Genomic DNA, 22,518 nt, shown 5'->3' with positions numbered 1-22,518 from the left:
CTCAGCTGGATGACGACCTCTGATCAGTTATGGATTGGTACATTTGTACACGATCAGGACATGGTCAGTACATGAATCCATTACCAGATCCACTGTCAGTACATGAATCCAACTTCTCCATACTGTCCCACCGCTTCTTCATATTGTACACCCACTTCTCCATATGGTCTATCAATGCTCCCATTTCTCCTTATGGCCACTCACCTCTCCATAGTGTTCTCCACTACTCCAAATGGTCCCCCCACTCCTCCATATTGTTCCCCAAGCTTCCTCCTCTCCATACTGTCCCAGCTCTTCCATATGGTTCACATACCCCCATGCTGCTCCCTCTCACAATTTTCCCACTGCCCCATAATATGCAAACATATCACAGTGTGCGACCTCATCACTCCACTGCACATCGGGGCGGGAGATGACGAGCGCTCCTCTACCTCCCAGCACTGCAGTGTTGCCCAGATGTATTCACATCTAAGAGACATGAATATATCTGAGCACAGGGAAAATGGAACCACATGCTCTGCAACCCTAGCTTAACTATATCAGCGCATTGTACACTCCGATATAGTTAAGGGTAACGTAGCTCCGGGTGGGCGCAGCATGGTGGAACCTCCCTGAGCAAGGGGGACCGGGGCTACTGCACCCTCTGACCACCCCCCAGTAGCTACGCTACTACTCATGATCTATTGTGGAGCCATGTGAATGCATGACCTTATCCTCTATGGGGCCCATTCAGTACGTTTTTACATGGATTTAGAAGTGGATTTTACTGCAGATCCACATAAAAATTGCTTCAAATACTCTCTGAATAAGCTTCCTATTAGTTTTACTGTTAAATGTTCAAAATAACGTGAAAAAACAGCACTATAGAAGTGTGCACTATAGAAGTGTGCACTATAGAAGTTTTTCCCATTAAAATCAGTCAGAAACTTATTCAAAGAGTATTTGATGCTGTTAGTGCATCTAATAATCTATTTCTAAATCCTTGACAAAGAACTGTGTGACTATAACATTAGACTGCTGATTTTGGGGGGAAAGAGTCCTGTAAGTAGAATTTGTACCTATCAGACATTTATGGTATATTCTTTCAATATGCTGCAAAAGTCACAGATGGTAATACCCCTTTACTTTTTAATGTGGCCCCCAAATTGATTTAGTATGACAATGTGGTCCTAAGAACGAAAAAGGCAGTGCACCACTATTCTAGTATGAACATATTTATAGGTTTCAAGCGAAAAGAAAATGTTGAAATCAGAAGTGATGACTCAGAATCGAACTGCGCAAAAAGTAAAAGTTTAAGTCATTTCAAGGTCTACTGGGAGCTGCTGCCATTCTTATTACGAAGGACGAATCAAGCATTTTGATCACTGAGGCTTCCAAAGTGAATAAAGTCTGGAAAATAAATATTTTCTGCTGTGTTTTTATGTTACTAAATGTGAAACGAATGATAAATAAACCAACAGAGAAGACAATCATATCCACTATAACAATGTCCCTATGTCAGAAGCCAGATATCTTTGAATATCCAATAATAACAGACCAACCAAGGCACAATATTATATGGGACGCCTGCTCGACCTGCAAACATGTTAAGTCATAAAGGGCTCCAGAGGGACACTCCACACTAAAGCTTGAGAACCATAGAAATCATAAGGAGTATAAAGTCCAAATTTTTAAAAAATATATGATTTATTAAACATATATGTCACAAACAATGAGTACAAACAAATACAAAACAGGATCAGGTAATGAAGGCTAGGTCACTGGTTAAATATTCACATAAAGTGCCAAAGTGTCATACACAGTAAACATAACGCCATGGGAATTAGATTATATAGATACTTGCCAGTATAAAAAGAGTCAAGTGCTTACCCATGAGCGATATGAATCAGGACCAGAGCCGCCCGCCACCGATGCGCGTTTCACTGCTGTTTTTCAAGGTGCGGTACTGTGTGTCAGGCCAGGCCTATTCTTATATCCCTCAATACAGCCGTTCACAATCACAGCGCATATATCCGGTAACGCCCCCCAGAAATTACATCACCAGTGTCCTGGCAACGTGACGCTGTGCACCAGCTTAGTCAGAAGACGTAACTGACATACATTGCTATCGCCGTTCACAGCAACGGGGCGTCCAAAGACGTCACTGACCTGCAAACGTCAGTACCCAGCGCCTCCAGCAATGCTCCGTGCAGTGGCAGATTATAATGAGGTCAATTTGGGCAGTTGCCCCGGGCCCAGTGGGGTTAAGGGGCCCACAGCCCAGGCCAGTAAATTGCCCTATTATAATCCGCCACCGCGCAGGGCCGGATTATAGGCAGGGCAGGCGGGGCTTCAGCCCCGGGGCCCCCACCACAAGAGCTTCTAAGGGGGCCCCCACCACATTCCTGCTGGCTGCTGCAATGGCACTCCATCTTCTCCCCACCTAAAAGTGAGTGACCGTGGGGGCGGCATTATGTGCTCTGCTACCAGCAGCATCTACAAGTAGCGTGAACGCTGATGCTGCTGCTAGCGTGCAAAGGCTTGTGATGAGATCACAGGAGGTAGGGTGTCAGGGCCCCCGATCATGTGACCCCTGTCTCCTCCCCTCCTGTGACCTCATCACAGGTCCTGTGCGCACAGCACAGAGCACTGAGAGCAGCCATGTATGTGGAGTGCGGCTCTGAGGGTGGAGGTTGGTGCTGGAGGCCCCATTATTCTCTATGTGGAGTGCGGCTCTGCGGGTGGAGGTCGGTGCTGGAGGCTCCATTATTCTCTATGTGGAGTGTGGCTCTGCGGGTGGAGGTCGGTGCTGGAGGCTCCATTATTCTCTATGTGGAGTGCGGGTGGAGGTCAGTGCTGGAGGCCCCATTATTCTCTATGTGGAGTGCGGCTCTGCAGGTGGAGGTCGGTGCTGGAGGCTCCATTATTCTCTATGTGGAGTGCGGCTCTGCGGGTGGAGGTCAGTGCTGGAGGCTCCATTATTCTCTATGTGGAGTGCGGGTGGAGGTCAGTGCTGGAGGCCCCATTATTCTCTATGTGGAGTGCGGCTCTGCAGGTGGAGGTCGGTGCTGGAGGCTCCATTATTCTCTATGTGGAGTGTGGCTCTGCGGGTGGAGGTCGGTGCTGGAGGCTCCATTATTCTCTATGTGGAGTGCGGCTCTGCGGGTGGAGGTCGGTGCTGGAGGCTCCATTATTCTCTATGTGGAGTGAGGCTCTGCGGGTGGAGGTCGGTGCTGGAGGCTCCATTATTCTCTATGTGGAGTGCGGCTCTGCGGGTGGAGGTTGGTGCTGGAGGCCCCATTATTCTCTATGTGGAGTGTGGCTCTGCGGGTGGAGGTAGGTGCCGGAGGCGCCATTATTCTCTATGTTGGGTGTGGCTCTGCAGGTGGAGGTCGGTGCTGGAGGCTCCATTATTCTCTATGTGGAGTGCGGCTCTGCGGGTGGAGGTCGGTGCTGGAGGCTCCATTATTCTCTATGTGGAGTGCGGCTCTGCGGGTGGAGGTCGGTGCTGGAGGCTCCATTATTCTCTATGTGGAGTGCGGCTCTGCGGGTGGAGGTCGGTGCTGGAGGCTCCATTATTCTCTATGTGGAGTGAGGCTCTGCGGGTGGAGGTCGGTGCTGGAGGCTCCATTATTCTCTATGTGGAGTGAGGCTCTGCGGGTGGAGGTCGGTGCTGGAGGCTCCATTATTCTCTATGTGGAGTGCGGCTCTGCGGGTGGAGGTCGGTGCTGGAGGCTCCATTATTCTCTATGTGGAGTGCGGCTCTGCGGGTGGAGGTCGGTGCTGGAGGCTCCATTATTCTCTATGTGGAGTGCGGCTCTGCGGGCGGAGGTCGGTGCCGGAGGCTCCATTATTCTCTATGTGGAGTGCGGCTCTGCGGGTGGAGGTCGGTGCTGGAGGCCCCATTATTCTCTATGTGGAGTGCGGCTCTGCAGGTGGAGGTCGGTGCTGGAGGCTCCATTATTCTCTATGTGGAGTGCGGCTCTGCGGGTGGAGGTCGGTGCTGGAGGCTCCATTATTCTCTATGTGGAGTGAGGCTCTGCGGGTGGAGGTCGGTGCTGGAGGCTCCATTATTCTCTATGTGGAGTGCGGCTCTGCGGGTGGAGGTTGGTGCTGGAGGCCCCATTATTCTCTATGTGGAGTGTGGCTCTGCGGGTGGAGGTAGGTGCCGGAGGCGCCATTATTCTCTATGTGGAGTGTGGCTCTGCGGGTGGAGGTCGGTGCTGGAGGCTCCATTATTCTCTATGTGGAGTGCGGCTCTGCGGGTGGAGGTCGGTGCTGGAGGCTCCATTATTCTCTATGTGGAGTGAGGCTCTGCGGGTGGAGGTCGGTGCTGGAGGCTCCATTATTCTCTATGTGGAGTGAGGCTCTGCGGGTGGAGGTCGGTGCTGGAGGCCCCATTATTCTCTATGTGGAGTGCGGCTCTGCGGGTGGAGGTCGGTGCTGGAGGCCCCATTATTCTCTATGTGGAGTGCGGCTCTGCGGGTGGAGGTCGGTGCTGGAGGCTCCATTATTCTCTATGTGGAGTGCGGCTCTGCGGGTGGAGGTCAGTGCTGGAGGCTCCATTATTCTCTATGTGGAGTGCGGCTCTGCGGGTGGAGGTAGGTGCTGAAGGCCCCATTATCCTCTATGTGGAGTGTGGCTCTGTGGGTGGAGGTCGGTGCTGGAGGCTCCATTATTCTCTATGTGGAGTGTGGGTGGAGGTCGGTGCTGGAGGCTCCATTATTCTCTATGTGGAGTGTGGGTGGAGGTAGGTGCCGGAGGCCCCATTATCCTCTATGTGGAGTGCGGCTCTGCGGGTGGAGGTCGGTGCTGGAGGCTCCATTATTCTCTATGTGGAGTGCGGCTCTGCGGGTGGAGGTCAGTGCTGGAGGCCCCATTATTCTCTGTGGAGTGTGGCTCTGTGGGTGGAGGTCGGTGCTGGAGGTTTCATTATTCTCTATGTGGAGTGTGGCTCTGCGGGTGGAGGTCGGTGCTGGAGGCTCCATTATTCTCTATGTGGAGTGCGGCTCTGCGGGTGGAGGTCGGTGCTGGAGGCTCCATTATTCTCTATGTGGAGTGCGGCTCTGCGGGTGGAGGTCGGTGCTGGAGGCTCCATTATTCTCTATGTGGAGTACGGCTCTGCGGGTGGAGGTAGGTGCTGGAGGCTCCATTATTCTCTATGTGGAGTGCGGCTCTGCGGGTGGAGGTCGGTGCTGGAGGCTCCATTATTCTCTATGTGGAGTGCGGCTCTGCGAGTGGAGGTCGGTGCTGGAGGCTCCATTATTCTCTATGTGGAGTGCGGCTCTGCGGGTGGAGGTCGGTGCTGGAGGCTCCATTATTCTCTATGTGGAGTGCGGCTCTGCGGGGTCGGTGCTGGAGGCTCCATTATTCTCTATGTAGAGTGTGGCTCTGCGGGTGGAGGTCGGTGCTGGAGGCCCCATTATTCTCTATGTGGAGTGTGGCTCTGCGGGTGGAGGTCGGTGCTGGAGGCCCCATTATTCTCTATGTAGAGTGTGGCTCTGCGGGTGGAGGTCGGTGCTGGAGGCCCAATTATTCTCTATGTAGAGTGTGGCTCTACGATTCGTGACCCCCGTCACGTGACGAGGGGGGCCCACAGAGTCTGAACTGCCCCGGGCCCTGGCTACCCTTAATCCACCCCTGGCTCCGTGTAAGGGACGCCCGGAAGTAAGCGCACTTGTGAAACAACCCATAGACACCGGAGCGTCACACCGGAGTGTCCCAACAAGACCACTTATTGTGAACAAATACTAAATATAGTGCCCAAACCTAATAAAAGTGTGCAAAATTATATCTATTATAATATTAATATAAAAGATCATATTCAGTATTATGTGACAAAAGTGAAAACTAATTCACAATAAGAGACAAATATGCCATATAATGTAAATGTGAAAACATGTGAAAAATACATAGCAGTGTATAAAAAATAAAAATAAATAAATATTAAATAATTAATAAAAATCAATTCAAAACCCATCAGTTCCATACATACATTATAAAGTCATATATATTACAAGTGGAATTACAAAATAAGTACAATAGATGTAAAGTTGTCTTGTGAGATAAACCGGATTTGCTCCTGAATCAAATAGATCATAGAAGGCCCGCAATGTGAATTCATCTCTCCAAAAATCCAATCCGTAAAATAATAATGATAATGATAACTAAAAGATTAGAAAAAACAGACAATTAATATAAGAGCCATAACACAAAAAAGACACACTTAGTTAAAAGAAAACCAGGATGCTAAGGAAACCCAAAAATTTCCAAAAATTTCACTAGAGATACTAGGATGTAATTTCCAGGGGGGCATTACCGGATATATGCGCTGTGATTGTGAACGGCTGTGTTGAGGGATATAAGAATAGGCCTGGCCTGACACACAGTACCGCACCTTGAAAAAGAGCAGCGAAATGCGCGTCGGTGGCGGGCGGCTCTGGTCCTGATTCATATCGCTCATGGGTAAGCACTTGATGTATACAATTATGGTTTATAATTATTTTTGCTTTGGCCAGTTCCAATTTTGGGGGACTCTATTTATACTGGCAAGTCTCTATATAATCTAATTCCAATGGCGTTATGTTTACTGTGTATGGCACTTTGGCACTTTATGTGAATATTTAACCAGTGACCTAGCCTTCATTACCTGATCCTGTTTTGTATTTGTATGTACTCATTGTTTGTGGCATATATGTTTAATAAATTATACATTTTTTATACAATTTGGACTTTATACTCCTTATGATTTCTATGGTTCTCAATCTTTGAATATCCAGCCTGTCTTACTGAAAGGAGTATTACCATGTCAAGCACTTATGGTATATCCACAGGATATTGTAGGTGGGGATGACTCTTTTCAGGAAAGCAAGGACCTCCTGACTTTGCTAATACAAAGCTGCCACCTTCGACCAGATGTTGCATCATTCTAAGCAGAGGTGGCTGCTCTCTCTAATGTAGTTTATGGGATTGACGTGCTGAATTTTCTCTGTAACGTCAAGTGCAGATGGTCATATCAATGGTCTGAGTGTGATCCGACAAAACATCGGATCACACTTGGACCAATGGCAGTCTATATGGCGTGGGGGTCTTCTTCCCCTTTCTGTTTTTATTATGAAAATATGTGAATAAAGTTTTTCCGTGGATTTTATCAAGTCTTCAGTGCCGGATCTTCCCTCTCTTCTTATATGGCCGGGCACATGTCCAATTTTTTTCCTCAACAGAGTCTGTCCAAGGTAAAAAAAATTGCTGTATGTCCGAATTTGATCCGATATTTGGATTGCACGCAACCATGTAAGTCATAACATCTTCCTTCCTGAGTCATCCATGTGCAGGTGTAATGCAAGAAAGAAGAGAATAACGAGTAACCTATCCACCATTGCTTGTACAGAGATTTGTGGTCACATCCTTCAGACACATCTCACGTACATCAGTGGTAGAATGAATTGAATGAAAATTGATTAGGCAAGTCTTCCATAAAAAGATACAAAAACTTGTATTTTATAAAAACCAATAAATTCAATAAAATTGTGAGTGTACATGCCTGCAGAATTTTTAGAATTTCGAACAGATTGTTCATAGCAATTTATGATAGAGGAGATGGATTATTTTTCATTTCATCGTATACCCATATCCACGTGTCATAAATGCTGGAAGTGGAAAAAAAACATTTTGTGTTACATACATACAGTGGGGCAAAAAAGTATTTAGTCAGTCAGCAATAGTGCAAGTTCCACCACTTAAAAAGATGAGAGGCGTCTGTAATTTACATCATAGGTAGACCTCAACTATGGGAGACAAACTGAGAAAAACAAATCCAGAAAATCACATTGTCTGTTTTTTTTTCATTTTATTTGCATATTATCGTGGAAAATAAGTATTTGGTCAGAAACAAAATTTCATCTCAATACTTTGTGATATATCCTTTGTTGGCAATGACAGAGGTCAAACGTTTTCTGTAAGTCTTCACAAGGTTGCCACACACCGTTGTTGGTATGTTGGCCCATTCCTCCATGCAGATCTCCTCTAGAGCAGTGATGTTTTTGGCTTTTCGCTTGGCAACACGGACTTTCAACTCCCTCCAAAGGTTTTCTATAGGGTTGAGATCTGGAGACTGGCTAGGCCACTTCAGGACCTTGAAATGCTTCTTACGAAGCCACTCCTTCGTTGCCCTGGTGGTGTGCTTTGGATCATTGTCATGTTGAAAGACCCAGCCACTTTTCATCTTCAATGCCCTTGCTGATGGAAGGAGGTTTGCACTCAAAATCTCACGATACATGGCCCCATTCATTCTTTCATGTACCCGGATCAGTCGTCCTGGCCCCTTTGCAGAGAAACAGCCCCAAAGCATGATGTTTCCACCACCATGCTTTACAGTAGGTATGGTGTTTGATGGATGCAACTCAGTATTCTTTTTCCTCCAAACACGACAAGTTGTATTTCTACCAAACAGTTCCAGTTTGGTTTCATCAGACCATAGGACATTCTCCCAAAACTCCTCTGGATCATCCAAATGCTCTCTAGCAAACTTCAGACGGGCCCGGACATGTACAGGCTTAAGCAGTGGGACACGTCTGGCACTGCAGGATCTGAGTCCATGGTGGCACAGTGTGTTACTTATGGTAGGCCTTGTTACATTGGTCCCAGCTCTCTGCAGTTCATTCACTAGGTCCCCCCGCGTGGTTCTGGGATTTTTGCTCACCGTTCTTGTGATCATTCTGACCCCACGGGGTGAGATTTTGCGTGGAGCACCAGATCGAGGGAGATTATCAGTGGTCTTGTATGTCTTCCATTTTCTAATTATTGCTCCCACAGTTGATTTCTTCACTCCAAGCTGGTTGGCTATTGCAGATTCAGTCTTCCCAGCCTGGTGCAGGGCTACAATTTTGTTTCTGGTGTCCTTTGACAGCTCTTTGGTCTTCACCATAGTGGAGTTTGGAGTCAGACTGTTTGAGGGTGTGCACAGGTGTCTTTTTATACTGATAACAAGTTTAAACAGGTGCCATTACTACAGGTAATGAGTGGAGGAAAGAGGAGACTCTTAAAGAAGAAGTTACAGGTCTGTGAGAGCCAGAAATCTTGATTGCTTGTTTCTGACCAAATACTTATTTTCCACCATAATATGCAAATAAAATGAAAAAAAAACAGACAATGTGATTTTCTGGATTTTTTTTTCTCAGTTTGTCTCCCATAGTTGAGGTCTACCTATGATGTAAATTACAGACGCCTCTCATCTTTTTAAGTGGTGGAACTTGCACTATTGCTGACTGACTAAATACTTTTTTGCCCCACTGTATTAACATTTCTGGCCACCCACTTGGTATGGTATGCCCCTGACCTTCCTGGTAAGATTTCAACCCATCTTGGATTGCTCACGTTTGGCTGGGGTTTTCATAAACCCTTCCACTTTAATCTATTACTCCCTGAATTTACTAGGATTGTGTCTGAAAATTCAGGGCAGTCCCAGAAAATTTGAGAAAGTTGGTAGGTACCGAATGTAATACTATGATAGTAATAATCCACTATGATTTAAAGAGTTAGTAACAATATTTAAAGTGGACAGATGATAACTTGAAACTCATTGAGGATCCAACCACTGAAATCTCGGAACCCAAAATAACCCCAAGTATAGGGCTATGTAATGCTGGTTCAAAATAGAGAGCTATACGAGCATACAAGCAACCACTCCAGTCATTCTTTATGGGACTGTCATAGATAGCCAAATACAGTGTCATATAGAAGCACAGTAAATAAGTGGTGCTCTACATGTGCAGCCACTGCTCCATTTCAACAGGGCATTTAAGAGACTTCTATGAAAGAGTTCCAGCTGTTAGACTTCAACCTATCAGCATGTTAAGAATGGGTTAATGAGATTGTAGCAACTATACAATTTTGTGATAATTAAAATCAGATATTCTCACAAATGTCTTTTTTCTCATCCGTTTATTAGAATTCAGCCTGCTTGTGGATAGGATAGGATAGGATAGTATAGAGAAGGAGGAGCTGAGAAGACATCTATATAGGTTTGTTGGAAGACATTTAGTATATTCAGAATCTTATTCTTTGAAACCCTTGATGTTTGTATGCATATGAATCCCATTCTACCCATGACTAATAATTATCTCTGCATGTACTGTCATACAGAGTGGTAAAGATAATCAAAAATTAAAAAACACTTTTGTTACTAACAAAGTCACCAGTATATTTTTCTTTCTTGTATAATTCTTGCATCACAATGGAGATAAAAGAAGCGTGCTATAAATTACAATGGATAGAATAATTGCATAAATTGGGGAACAAGTTGACCGAAACCACTTGAAAATGTTTCCCCATGATTACATAGAAATGAAAGTAGAAGATTTATTTTAGATTGCTGGTATTTTATTGAAAATGGATTTCTTGCATTGTATTTACATGTTTTTTGGCTAAAATATATAAAGCATATGAAAAGGGAAACCATAGGGGGTTTCTTTGTACATTGGTATCTGTAATGGAGGACATTTCCAATCTTGTTCATAAATTACATTGCGCATTTTAAATAAGGTGCTCTAGGGGCTTGCAATAGTATTCATTGAAGGAAATACACTGTGAGCACAACTTAAGTAATGGTGCTAAAGGTTAGGTTCCCAAACCAAGTAGTTATAAGTTGTAAACTTAGCACTCAACTTTAGGATATTCAGAGGAATATTTATTGTAGTACGTAAAAAAACGTTTTGGTCAAATTTTGACCTTCTTCAGTTACGTACTGTACCAAATACGTGGTAATAGGTAATAAACCTATTGTGAAGATTCATGTGCTCTTAATTGGGGTAGTCCGTCCCACTGCCTGTTGACGTATGCTTATAGAAGCCAGTAGATGGGGCAACATATGCACGTATGCAGTTTACTGGGGAGATCCGTCCCACAGCCTTGTGTTAGCCAGTAGATGGGGCAGGACATGCCTCCAGACACAGTATCATGCAGTGGATACTGTGTCTGGAGGCATGTCCTGCCCCATCTACTGGCTAACACAACAGGCAGTGGGTCGGACCACCCCAATTAAGAGCCCATGAATCTTCACAATAGGTTTATTACTTATTACCACATATTTGGTACAGTACGTAACTGAAGGTCAAAATTTGACCGAAACTTTTTTACGCACTACAGTTAATATTCTTCTGATTATCCTAAAGTTGAGTGCTAGATTTACAACTTATAACTGCAATAGTATTCATGTCATACTCCTGCTGTAGTTCTACCTGGTGCTCTAAGGTGATGAATGGGGTAATATTAATGTACATGGTGATCTAAGGCCGAGATAGGTTTTCCAGGTTTGGAATATTGATGGTCTAATATAATAGGTCATCAAAATCACATTGGTGGGGGTCTCTCTGTACTGCCGCAAATCAGATACTTGAAGGGGATACACCATTCATGTAAACGCTGCAGCCTCTTCAATTCTTACATCACTCCACCTAGCTGCTCATTACAGGGTTACCCCATTCTTTCCGGGTGTTTAGTGACACACATTAATTATCAGTATTATACAGTATGTTAATCAAATTCAAGTATATAGTCAGTAATATATTGTTTAGGATGGTGAAGGGTTAACCTTTTTTAATAAAAGCCTATCTTTATGACTCACTTTTCAGTATGAATAAAAATCTTTGGCTGATCTTTATTCTATTACAAATGTAATTGCACCCTATGTGCTATTGCTCTGTTGAACGGTGTTTTCAACTGGTCAAGTGCTTGCAGACGACATTGAGCGTATGGCTTTGCTTTCCAACACTGGATTATATTGATGTGCCTACTTGCCTATGCTCTTTTTTGAGTGTGCTTATTGTGTTTTGAAATAAAAATTTGTCAGTGGTTTTTCACTATGTTTTGGCTTCTGTGATTTATCCAGGATCCCACTGTTTATTTGGAAAATATTTTAAGCACTGAGAACACCCACCAAGTGTAAAGCTGTACTCCAACACCTATCATAATGGTTGCTGCCTGATTAGATGAACTGCCTGGGCAAAGCATGAATACAAAAACTGGTGGTCTGTGACTTTTTTATGACAGCATTCAGACTGTGATAGTGTTGAGCTGCCCTAATTTTGATTGTTTTTTACTATGAGGTAAGTGCATTCACTTTGACAATGTGTTTGCTACGCTTATAAAAATGAATGACTTATGCCAGACAATCCCCAACGCTATTTACTAAGTTAATTCCCTATGTCATTTTATGTTGTTTCCCAACAGCATGCACAGATAGCCAATCACTATTGCCCACTATAGTTCACTATGCGTTATTCTGTATGTATGCAATATTTTTTGGATCACTGCATGAATGAGGCAAGTCGAGTACATATTTATGGGAGCAGTGAGGAGATATAAGGTGTAGCTTATTAGGAGCAAGCATTATGCTGTGTATTTTAAAGAGTTAATGCACTAAGTGGTTGGTGACATGACTGTGTTAAAGAGCATACGGCTAGCATCGGAATCCACATCCCTGACAGCATGACAGAGAGCATAAAAGGTTCCTGTTTCCCACCAGTAGAAGCCATACTCAGGCAGTCAGTCTGGCGGTAGGAAGAAAGCTGTGATATACAGTATGATGTGTCTACGTTATATGTCTTCTTTTTAGTAGGGGGAACTTATGTCTACCGGTCATAAATCTGCCCTTCTCTGAATTCTTGTACATTCAAGCTAAGATTGGCCTCTCATCTGCTAGCTATTAGGATTTTTCTTAATTACTTGTTTCCAAAGGAGGGGGTTAGCTGCATAGGAGTCACTCTGTGCTCTGCTAAGCTGGTGAGTAGATGGTGGGGCATCATTGTTCTTCAACCCCCACTCCACCGATGAGTCCAGTCCACAGTAGTTTCTACAGCAGGACTCCACAACTTGTGGTATGGTAGCCACATATAGCTTGCAGGCCCATGTGGGGTGGCTCACAGTTGCCTGCCAACTTGGTGCATTAGCACCAGGTTTTGCAATCAGCTTTGAAGAGAAGGCCTCCAAATTGTGACTTTTATAAGTAGCCCTGTACAAAGAGCACATTTGGATGCACATATATTGGGTGTGATGATAAGGGAGGGATAAATATGACAGATAAAGATAGAATGATACTGCTAGTTACAGGGGTGCTTAAAGTTGAATGTAAAAGTGTGATGAGCGTGGTTGACGTGAGAATTACGAATGGAGGTAAAGTGGGAACCTCTGGATGTAAGTATACTGCCTACAAGGGAAGGATCAAAAGATCTGAGTGAACTTTCTGTGGAAAAGCTTTGCCTGCCATTATACCGGTAATGGAGGGCTATGGTAAGTGAGGGGGCACTGCATGTGCATCTCACCCATCTCTAAGAGTTGAATATCACTCACAAAGTAATAAAGTGTCATGTGGATACCACAACAGAGAGGGGCCAAAAGATAGCTGCGTCTGGTTACACGAACTCCTGCACGGACTAGAACTGCTTCACCATCCTATTCAACAGTGCAGGTTTTACTTGCTCGGTCATAGCAAGGGTTAATCAGGTCAGCTGATCTACTGGAGCTCTCCATCCTAACTTGTTTCAGCTGTTCTGTGTTGGTCACTCCACTCTGGTATATATTCTCACCACTAGAAGTTGCCAGTGATAGGTCTACATCCTGGATTGCCATTGAAGGAGAAAGTTCAATGTTTGGAGTTAGCAGTTAGAGAGTTTTTCTGAAGATTGCTGTGTGGAGTTGGTTTGCGTGTTTATCCTTACCCTCTCATATTTGGTTTCTCCTTTTTAAAACTCCTGTTTCCCACTCTGATGTTTTGTGAGTGTATTTGTATGATGATAGTTTTTTTGTTATCCCTGTCTGTCTAGTTAGTGTTTTTTGCTATAACTTTTGGCCCTCACCTCCATGGGTGGGGGAGGAATCAGATAAGGGTTAATTTAAGAACATAGCTAGGCATGAGACCACGGTGTCTCCATCATCGGGGGAATCTGGAGGACAGGGATAGACTAAGGCTCCTCTACTTTGAGGGATCGGGTAGGTGCTCACGGTCACTTGACACTATGTGACAGAAAGGTTGGGAACCACTGCTTTATAGTATAAATGTACATTATATCAAAAGATTGACCATCACTTCCAGATAGAAATCAGGCATGTTCAGGTGCGTACTAAGCGTAGCCATCTCCATACATAACTAACAAAATAAAGTAGCACTCTGTAGCGCTATAGTATGCAAACAAGAAACATATGAAATTTGAACTGCATTACTGCTCTAGAAAATAGGAAAAATTTTTGAATATTTAGTGCACAAATTGGCCAATTCATGTGTACCCACCAGCCATAAGATAAGACGATTCTCGTTGCTGGGACCTATCCTATTGGGACTCCTCTCATGGGCTGATAGCATACATTTATATGGGAAGGTAGACTCCTGCTGTAATTAACCCCTTCTTGACCCAGCCTAGTTTGACCTTAATGACCTGGCCATTTTTTGCAATTCTGACCAGTGTCCCTTTATGAGGTAATAACTCAGGAACGCTTCAACGTAGTTTTTTCGTGACATATTGGGCTTCATGATAGTGGTAAATTTAGGTCGATAATTTTTGCGTTTATTTGTGAAAAAAATGGAAATTTGGCGAAAATTTTGCAATTTTCAAATTTTGAATTTTTATTCTGTTAAACCAGAGAGTTATGTGACACAAAATAGTTAATAAATAACATTTCCCACATGTCTACTTTACATCAGCACAATTTTGGAAACAACATTTTTTTTCGTTAGGAAGTTATAAGGGTTAAAAGTTGACCAGCAATTTCTCATTTTTACAACAAAATTTACAAAACCATTTTTTTTAGGGACCACCTCACATTTGAAGTCACTTTGAGGGGTCTAAATGGCAGAAAATACCCAAAAGTGTCACCATTCTAAAAACTGCACCCCTCAAGCTACTCAAAACTACATTCAAGAAGATTATTAACCCTTCAGGTGCTTCACAGGAACTAAAGCAACATGGAATGAAAAAATGGACATTTTAATTTTTCCAACCAAAATTTTATTTTAGCATCAGTTTTTTCATTTTCACATGGGTAACAGGATAAAATGTATCCTAAAATTTGTTGGGCAATTTCTCCTGAGTACACTGATACCTCATATGTGGTCATAAACTAATGTTTGGGCGCACGGCAGGGCTCAGAAGGCAAGGAGCGCCATTTTACTATTTGAATGTAAAATATGCTTGAATGTTTAGCGGTTGCCATGTCTTGTTTTAAGAGTACCTGTGTGCCTAAACATTGGAGCTCCCCCACAAGTGAGCCCATTTTGGAAACTAGACCCTCCAAGGAACTTATCTAGATGCATAGTATGCACTTTGAACCCCCAGGTGCTTCATAAATTGATCTGTAAAAAAAAAAAAGTACTTTTTTTTTTCACAAAAATTTTATTTGGCCTCAGTTTTTTCATTTTCACATGGGCAACAGGATAAAATGGATCCTAAAATTTGTTGGGCAATTTCTCCTGAGTACATCAATATCTCATATGTGGTCATAAACCACTGTTTGGGCGCACCGCAAGGCCCGGAAGGGAAGGAGTGCCTTGTGACTTTTTGATTGGAAAATTAGCTCCAATCGTTAGCGGACACCATGTCGCATTTGGAGAGCCCCTGTGTGCCTAAACATTGGAGCTCCCCCACAAGTGACCCCATTTTGGAAACTAGACCCCCCGAAGGAACTTATCTAGATGTGTGGTGAGCACTTTGAACCCCCAAGTGCTTCACAGAAGTTTATAACGCAGAGCAGTGAAAATAAAAAAATAATTTTTTTTCCTCAAAAATGATTTTTTTAGCCCGCTATTTTTTATTTTCCCAAGGGTAACAGGATAAATTGGACCCCAAAAGTTGTTGTCCAGTTTGTCCTGAGTACACTGGTACCCCATATGTGGGGGAAAACCACTGTTTGAGCGCACGGCATGGCTCAGAAGGGAAGGAGCGTCATTTGACTTTTTGAATGGAAAATTAGCTCCAATCGTTAGCGGACACCATGTTGTGTTTGCAGAGCCCCTGTGTGCGTAAACTTTGGAGCTCCCCCACAAATGACCCCATTTTGGAAACTAGACCCCCTAAGGAACTTATCTAGATGCATAGTGAGCACTTTGAACCCCCAGGTGCTACGCAGAAGTTTATAACGCAGAGCCGTTAAAATAAAAATATTTTTTTCCCAAAAAAAATAAATTTTTAGCCTGCTATTTTTTATTTTCACAAAAGTAACAGGATAAATTGGACCCCAAAAGTTGTTGTCCAGCTTGTCCTGAGTACGCTGGTACCACATATGTGGGGGGGACCACTGTTTGGGCACACGTTGGGGCTCAGAAGGGAAGTAGTGACGTTTTGAAATGCCGACTTGATGGAAAGGTCTGTGGGCGTCATGTTACGTTTGCAGAGCCCCTGATGTACCTAAACAGTGGAAACCCCCCACAAGTGACCCCATTTTGGAAACTAGACCCCCCAAGGAACTTATCTAGATGTGTGGTGAGCACGTTGAACCCCCAAGTGCTTCACAGAAGTTTATAACGCAGAGCTGTGAAAATAAAAAAATATTTTTTTTTCCTCAAAAAGTGATTTTTAGCCCACTATTTTTTATTTTCACAAGGGTAACAGGATAAATTAGACCCCAAAAGTTGTTGTCCAGTTTGTCCTGAGTACGTTGGTACCCCATATATGGGGGGGACCACTGTTTGGGCACACGTTGGGGCTCGGAAGGGAAGTAGTGACGCTTTGAAATGCCGACTTGATGGAATGGTCTGTGGGCGTCATGTTACGTTTGCAGAGCCCCTGATGTACCTAAACAGTGGAAACCCCCCACAAGTGACCCCATTTTGGAAACTAGACCCCCCAAGGAACTTATCTAGATGTGTGGTGAGCACGTTGAACCCCCAAGTGCTTCACAGAAGTTTATAACGCAGAGCTGTGAAAATAAAAAAATATTTTTTTTTCCTCAAAAAGTGATTTTTAGCCCACTATTTTTTATTTTCACAAGGGTAACAGGATAAATTGGACCCCAAAAGTTGTTGTCCAGTTTGTCCTGAGTACGTTGATACCCCATATATGGGGGGGACCACTGTTCGGGGACACGTTGGGGCTCGGAATGGAAGTAGTGACGTTTTGAAATGCCGACTTGATGGAATGGTCTGTGGGCGTCATGTTACGTTTGCAGAGCCCCTGATGTACCTAAACAGTGGAAACCCCCCACAAGTGACCCCATTTTGGAAACTAGACCCCCCAAGGAACTTATCTAGATGTGTGGTGAGCACGTTGAACCCCCAAGTGCTTCACAGAAGTTTATAACGCAGAACCGTGAAAATAAAAAATCTTTTTTTTCCACAAAAATAATTATTTTAGCCCCCATTTTTTTATTTTCCCAAGGGTAACAGGAGAAATTAGACCCCCAAAGTTGTTGTGCAATTTTTCCTGAGTACCCTGATACCCCATAAGTGGGGGTACACCACTGTTTGGGCACACGTCGGGGCTCGAAATGGAGGGAGCACCGTTTGACTTTTTGAACGCAAAATTGGCTGGAATAAATGGTGGCTCCATGTCGCGTTTGGAGAGCCCCTGATGTGCCTAAACAGTGGAAACCCCTCAATTCTATCTCCAACCCTAACCCCAACACACCCCTAACCCTAATCATAACCCTAACCACAACCCTAATCCCAACACACCCCTAACGAAATCCCAACTCTAACCCTAACCACAAGCCTAACCGTAATCCCAACCCCAACCCAACCCTAACCCCAATTCCAACCCTAACCCTAAGTTCAACCCTAACCCTAAGTTCAACCCTAACCCTTAGTCCAACCCTAACCCTTAGTCCAACCCTAACCCCTAGTCCAACCCTAACCCTTAGTCCAACCCTAACCCTTAGTCCAACCCTAACCCTTAATCCAACCCTAACCCTTAGTCCAACCCTAACCCTTAGTCCAACCCTAACCCTAGCCCTAACCCTGGCCCTAACCCTAACCCTAGCCCTGGACCTAACCCTAATGGAAAAAAAATATATATATTTTATTATTTGTCCCTACCTATGGGGGTGATAAGAGGGGCGGTGATTTACTTTTTATTTATTTTGATCACTATGAAAGTTTATCATAGTGATCAAAATAAATGAATGAATCTGCAGCGTTGCAGATTCGATTCAGCGCACTGCGCATGCGCCCGCCATCTTGCAAGATGGCGGCGCCCATGACGCTGGACGGCAGGACACCGGGACGGATAGCGGGAGGTCGGAGGCACAAAGGAGGGTGAGAGTGGGTGATCGGAGGGGCGATCGGAGGGCTGGGGGGGGCGGAGGGAAGGCGGAGGGGCAGATCATGACGGCGGCTGCCGATCGGTGCCGTCAGACGGTGGCGGCAGCCGATCGGTGCCGTCAGTCGGTGTGGGGGGGGTCGGGTCTCGGTGTCCAGCCATGTCCGATGCTATTTCAGCATCGGCCATGGCTGGATTGTAATATTTCACCAATTTTCATTGGTGAAATATTACAATCGCTCTGATTGGCAGTTTCACTTTTAACAGCCAATCAGAGCGATCGTAGGCACGTGGGGGCTAAGCCACACCCCCAGGTGTTAACTCTGAAGGGTCCTTTGTGTGCGGGTTGGGTGACCTTTCAGTGACCCCGGTCACCCGACCCGCAGGGGGGCTATTTATAGCATGACGCCTACGTAGGCGTCATAGGTCGTTTGGGCACTGCTTTTCATGACGCCTACGTAGGCGTCATGGGTCGTGAAGGGGTTAAAACTACCAGAGGCTGAGGGGTGGAGTGCTCAGGCAGAGAGTCTATGTATACAAATATCAAAAGACTGACCGTTACTTCCAAACAGAAATTAAGTATGTACAGGTGCTTACTAAGAGTAGTTATCTCCATACTTAACTAACAAAATAAAGTAGCACTCTGTAATGCTATAGCATGCAAGCATGAAATTTTATTTGTATTACTGCTCTAGAAAATAGGAAAAATTGAGAATAATTAGTGCATAAATTAGCCAATTCATGCATACCCAGCAGCTCCAATAAGGCGATTGTCATTGGAATTCTTGAGGGATCGGGTAGGTGCTCACAGTCCTTTGACACTACGTGACGAAAAGGTTGGGGACCCCTGCTCTACAGTATAAGCAAATAAGTGTCATGTCCTCCTTTATTGGCCCATGTGTATATATATATATATATATATATATTTATTAAATTCCTTAGAGTGTCACAGTGAAACTCAGGCTCAAAAGATGCCAAGTGGCCTATAGAACTCTAGTTACGCTTTTGGCCACATGTTATCCATGGCAGGGAATTTCCAAAATGTTGTACCAATAAATTGCTTTTGGAACCAAGACTGAGACAGAATCCAGGAAATGAGATTATTCACAGAACATTTACTAATTGCTGTGTGACTTTGGGAAAACATACAATGGATCCTGAAATTGATAACAACTATGGCTATTATCTCATAAGAAGGCAAAGTTTAAAAACAAAACATCAATTTGCTTTGCCTGCTGTTTGTAAATAGCTTTAATATGTATTTTGCAACATATTTGTACATTTGTTGTCTTCCAAAAAAAATTCTAATTTTTACTCAATACATAGAACATGATCCCAAAAAGCTGGGAATCATTTTTGCACACTGTATCCAAGTGTTTAATTTCCTCTTTGTAAATCAGTAGAATGGACTTGCAACTCTTCTTCCCCATTCTCTTTTTATTCGTGTAATCATGACTGGTGACCTTGTCTGACAGATCCCACTTACTGTATGGTCGGCATATACACTCAGAATGCCCATGTGTTTGTATATCTTTCTATAGTATTTACATTCTATTCTGTTTTTACCATCCGTGTGGTCATCAGTGTTTTTCATAGATAAATAAATACAGTAAATTCCACAGCTTCTCCTATACTTTGCAATGATAAATAAATACGTACAGGGCACAGATTGGACCCTGACGCCATCCGTGCTGTACATGTCTTTCACAGACCCATAGACTTGAATTGACCCTTTTTATCCGTGCTGCCGAAAAAATGCCTCCATGTGGACATGAAAAAACATGGACATGTGAATATCTCTTTAGATTATAATGGGTGCGTGTTGTAACAATGACAAAAATGGATACAACACATGCTTGCAATACAGAAGTCTGAATGAGGCCTTAATATGTAAATGAGCTTAGTCTGAAGAATCTGCCCCCCGAAGCTTATTTTAAGTGAAAGGAGGTGCTGTGACAAATATAACGACTGGCAGTCTGCTCTCCTGTCCTCACTTAACAGGTGAGTGTGATTACAGCTAACACAGTACAGCACAGCTGAGCTTTTTCTCAATACGAAACACATTTGCAGTTGTCCTCTCACAGTGCTTTAAGCTCTGCTGTACACCTCTCCTCCCACACTGGCAGCCTGTTAGATGGATGCTGGAAAAGTGATACTTGTAAACAGGCACAGTGAGCTCAGGAGGGCAGACTCACCTGTGTGAGACATATAATGATACACAGTCATCTCTCCTCCCTGAGCGTTGTCCCATTACAAACACTTCTATTGTAGAAGCTCTCCTTACAGTGCTGGTAGCTCTGTTGTACTACCTATCCCTCCACAGAGACTGTGTAAGATGAAAGCTAAAGAAGTATATATAATTATATTAATGACTGCTTTACTTCAGGAACGTTGTAAGCACACACAACTCTGCAGTGAGATCAGACTGTCAGTCATTACATAATAAGGAAGAGGAACAGCATCCGGTCTGGGTGAAAAATTGTATCAAAAATTTATTCTGCCAGTACAAAATACAACGTTTCGGCCATATTGTGGCCTTTTTCAAGTATAACATAACAGTACATATGGTGGCCTTTTATAGTGTGGCACAGCCAATCACCATCTAGGTAACACCCATCACAAAGAATCCATACATAAAATACATATAAATACATCCATCAGTTACATGTATATTCAATAACACAGCTTATCCAATCGTTAACAATGATGATCATAATCATATTAAAAATATTGCAAAAACATTTCATATATAAACATCAATCCCCAAATCAGCCCACCAATGGTTGTAATGCATCAAAGGTATCCATAGAAATAGCACACCAATCACTTGCAGTAATACATATCCATATATAAACCGCCAATCCCTAATCACATAATAGTGGCGCCAACCCCAATGGACCAATCATGAGTGGACTCACAAATCCCTATATCGGCAGAGTTCCCTCTCCCCATATGACAGCATCAGCCAGAGCCAGGCCACATCAGGAGCGCAGTCTAATGACGCGCGCTACAAGGCCATGGCGAGCGCGCCGCCCATCCCCGCCTGGGTCCGGTCACGTGAAGACTCCATCACCGAACACCGCGCATGCGTGGTGCTATGCGAGGAATCAACCACACGACCCGCCCACCGGGGGGGGACCGCGCACGCGCAGAGGCCCAGAGCGCGCGATCACACACTACACTCCCTTGTAAACCCGCACATGCGCTGATAAATAAGAGAAAGTGTAAAACCACATTTCAATTAATGAGTCCACACAGATAGACCAAAAATGCTCCCAAGAAAACCGCAGCATATAAGAGACATTTAGAATCAAAAAACCATATCCATGGTAAATTTAATAATATTCCATACTTCATGAGATTCATAAATGTTGTACATTATATAAGGAGCAAAACTGGGATATTTACAAAAAAGAAAAAAGAAAAAGAAAAAAAGAAAGAGAAGAAAAAAGAGGGCACGGGGAATGGCAGGCAAGAAATAACGACAAAATTCAAAAAGGACAACATCCTCTTCATAATTTCAGGACTGTTCAGTCCCTGTGTCCTCCATTCTTTCAAATGTATCACCTATAGACACTAAAAAGTAAAAAATATTTAATTAAAAAAACCATAAAGGCCACATAAGTAAATATATACCCATAACAAAGAATAATGACACAAGGTGAGGGATTAGGTGACACAAGTATGCAAATTGTAATCCAAGTTCAAACCCCTTGGTTGCAATGTATCAAGAATCGATATCCATCTCAACTCCTTTTTTTTCAGCATCTTAACCCTATCACCCCCACATCTTAATACAGGAACCCCATCTATCACTCTAAATCGTAACTGATTCACTGAATGTCTGCATTCTAAAAAATGCTTCGGAATCGGCAACTCCACTAGTTTAGTCCTAATCGTACTCTTATGCTTACTAATGCGAGCCCTAATCTCCATAGTGGTCTCTCCTATATACATAAGCCCACATGGGCACAAAATCAAGTAAATCACAAAACTTGATGAACACGTATACCTCTCCTTAATAGAAAACTTTTTTCCAGTTCGAGTTGTAAATATCCCAGTTTTGCTCCTTATATAATGTACAACATTTATGAATCTCATGAAGTATGGAATATTATTAAATTTACCATGGATATGGTTTTTTGATTCTAAATGTCTCTTATATGCTGCGGTTTTCTTGGGAGCATTTTTGGTCTATCTGTGTGGACTCATTAATTGAAATGTGGTTTTACACTTGCTCTTATTTATCAGCGCATGTGCGGGTTTACAAGGGAGTGTAGTGTGTGATCGCGCGCTC

Source organism: Dendrobates tinctorius, unplaced genomic scaffold (genome assembly GCF_039654945.1).
Source record: "Dendrobates tinctorius isolate UK_male_01 unplaced genomic scaffold, ASM3965494v1 ptg000070l, whole genome shotgun sequence".
NCBI classification, from domain to species: Eukaryota; Metazoa; Chordata; class Amphibia; order Anura; family Dendrobatidae; genus Dendrobates; species Dendrobates tinctorius.
The sequence above is the reverse complement of the archived record's forward strand: the minus strand, read 5'-3'. Positions refer to the sequence as shown.